Source organism: Numida meleagris, unplaced genomic scaffold, assembly GCF_002078875.1.
Source record: "Numida meleagris isolate 19003 breed g44 Domestic line unplaced genomic scaffold, NumMel1.0 unplaced_Scaffold727, whole genome shotgun sequence".
NCBI lineage: Eukaryota > Metazoa > Chordata > Aves > Galliformes > Numididae > Numida > Numida meleagris.
The window spans coordinates 9126-11865 of NW_018364942.1; the positions used below are offsets into that span (position 1 = coordinate 9126).

Genomic DNA, 2740 nt, shown 5'->3' on the forward strand with positions numbered 1-2740 from the left:
GACCCCACAGGTGCCAAGGGGCCATCCCGTGGGAACCTGTTGTTGGTGGTGGTGAGGGGCTGTGCTGCTGTCTTTGTCTTCTGCCTGGGCCTCTACTTCGTGCTTGATGCCCGCAGCCTCTGGACACAGAGAGATGAGAGCCCTGGTGAGGAAGGAGTTCAATGGTTTCCATTTCCTATAGATCCTCTCAAGTGTCCCCTGCATCCTCTTTCTATCCCTCATTGAATTCCACAAGTATCCTCTTCCTTCCCCTATAGATCTCACCAAGCATCACCTACCTGTCCTTTGATCCCCTGTAGGTCACCTATGCATCCCCCAGCTGTCACTAGTTTTCCCCACAGAACCCCCACTCTTCCTCCTCTCCTTTTTGATGCAGGTGTCCCCCCAGCAATGACTGAGGACTTGGAGATCCAGGTAAGTGCCTGTGGTAGTGGATCTCAAATCCCTACCTTCCCCTTGGAGTCCGCACTGGACATCACCATGGAAACCCAAATTTTCACCATGGGGACCTCAAATGACCCCCCAGCCCCATATGGCTTCCCCTGACATTTATGTGCACCACCCGTATCCAGACCATGGGAATCCCATATCTGCACTGTGGGAAATCCCCCACCCCACAATTCTAAATCCCCAGACCCACAGAAGCCCTACAAGCCCTAAACAACCCCACAACTCCATGGGCACCCACAACCCACAGGTAGAGGGACTCTAAAAGCAGCCACAAGGATGCCCAGTGACCCATGGGGACCCCAAAACCATAGATGGACCCAGAAACATCTCGCACGCAGAACGAAAATCTAAGTCCCTGCAGAAATTCAGTCTCCCCCTCATGGAAACACCTCCCTAGATACCTACACCAGAGGCCCCACCCTAGCCCAAGCATCTTGGGACCCTCATGATGGAACCCCCTTCTCCTCCTGTCTCTCCAGGTTACCCCAGTGACAGTGTGGATCTGACCTACGCTGAGATGCAAGCTGCCATCCCGTGCTCCCAGCCCTCCACTTCTCCCACTGCCCCTCAGTCCCCCATTATCTACACCAAAGTGAGCACTGGGTTACCGTGCTGATGGACCCCCCCAGGTGCCTCATTTATGGGGTGCCCTGAAGGGGACAGACCCTGAATTCCCCGCTTGGGACTCCCCAATGTCCTGTTCTAACCCCAGACCAGCTAACTTCCCCTAATCTAACAATCCCAAATTCTCACTGATAAACCCCAAATGCTTCCCAGTCACACCAAATCCCTAAATGCTCATCTCTTACCCCCAAATCCTTCTTTAGCCCCTCAAATATCTTAACACCCCTTGAGACCTCCCAATCCTCTCCAATCCACTCCAAATCACCTCCACCATTTCTCTGTGATCCCCTGATCTGTCCCAATCTACCTCTCTTCTAGAGAGCTCCCAAAATGTTTCCTTCCTCCCCTAACATCTCCTACGGATGCTCTACAGATTCTCTACAGATTTCCCCCACATTCCTTTCCTCCCATTCTGTCCTGCTTCTACCATTGGTCTTTGGGTGGTGAGCAACTGCTTTGTGCAGCACAAGATTTGGAAAATCATAAACGTATCTTATTATCATTCCTGTTCTTTCTCAGTTTCTTTTCTATCTAAGTAAACAGTTCTTATCTCAACGTATGAATTCCACATTTTTTTTATTTTTTCTGATTGTGTCCCTAAACCCACGGGGAGGGGTCAGTGAGAAGAAAAGCTGAGCTGCTGCTGGGTGCAAGCACCACAGTGCTTGTGGTGGCTCCTTGAAGAGCTGCAAGTTGGCTTTCCTAAACTGCAGCATCAGTGCAAATGCATGCATGGACACTGACACACACATAAACTTGCACAGACACTGATACGTGAGCAAGTCCATGCACGGCCTTTAACCCTTTGCTTCACCTGGCAGTGTGGGTGCAGTTTGAATCACTTCATTGCCTGTCCATCCATCCATCTTCCTTCTGTTTCATTGCCTGCTCCTCATGCAGTATGGGCACACAAATTGTCTAGCCACCTTCTGACTGTCTGTCTGTCTCTCCATCGTTTCACGTGCCTGTTCATCTATCTGCCTGCATACCTTGTCTATCTATCTGTCTGTCTGTCCATCCTTCCAGTCCCAAAAACTCCATCCAGCCCCCAATCCTCCACCTGCTCCCCAGATCTTCTTGCATCCACAACATCTACAACCAGACCCCAAAAAGCTCCAGTCAGCCCCCAACACCTCCATTCAGACCCCAGGCTTGCACTCATCACAAAATCTTCCATGCACCCCAAAGATCTCCACCCGCCTCCAAAACCTCCATCTGATACTAAACTCTACAGACAGCCCCAAAACCTCCACCCAGCCATCCTAACACTTCCATTCAGACCAAAAACCTCCATTCACTCCACAAATCCACTACACTGCCCCCCAGAATCTTCTCATCCTCTTCAATCCTCCTTTCAGTCCTCAAATCTCCATTCAGTCTCAAATCGTTTCCTTTTAGTCCCTAAACACTTTGCACAGATCCAAAATTGCCACCCAGCCCTAACCTCTACATCCAGTCCCAAAAGTCCCAAACAATCCTAATAACTTCCATGCAGCCTCAAAGCCTCCGTCCTCACCCCGGAATCTCTACTCACATCAACAATTTACAGCCACTCCCAAAATCTCCATTCATTCCAAAAATCTCTGTCCAACTCCAACGCCTCCATCCAGTCCCCACGTACTTCATGCAGCCCCAAAGCTCCATCTGCTCCCAGAAGTCTCCACCC

The 2740-nt window shown here is 50.5% G+C and overlaps 1 long non-coding RNA gene across 1 annotated transcript; it reads left to right on the plus strand.

Annotated features, from left to right (window-relative positions):
* Positions 1-54: 54 nt before the first annotated feature.
* Positions 55-1576, plus strand: LOC110391993. The gene is made up of 3 exons (XR_002434201.1): positions 55-145; positions 377-414; positions 930-1576. It is a non-coding gene; the product is annotated as an uncharacterized LOC110391993 (long non-coding RNA).
* Positions 1577-2740: the final 1164 nt, after the last annotated feature.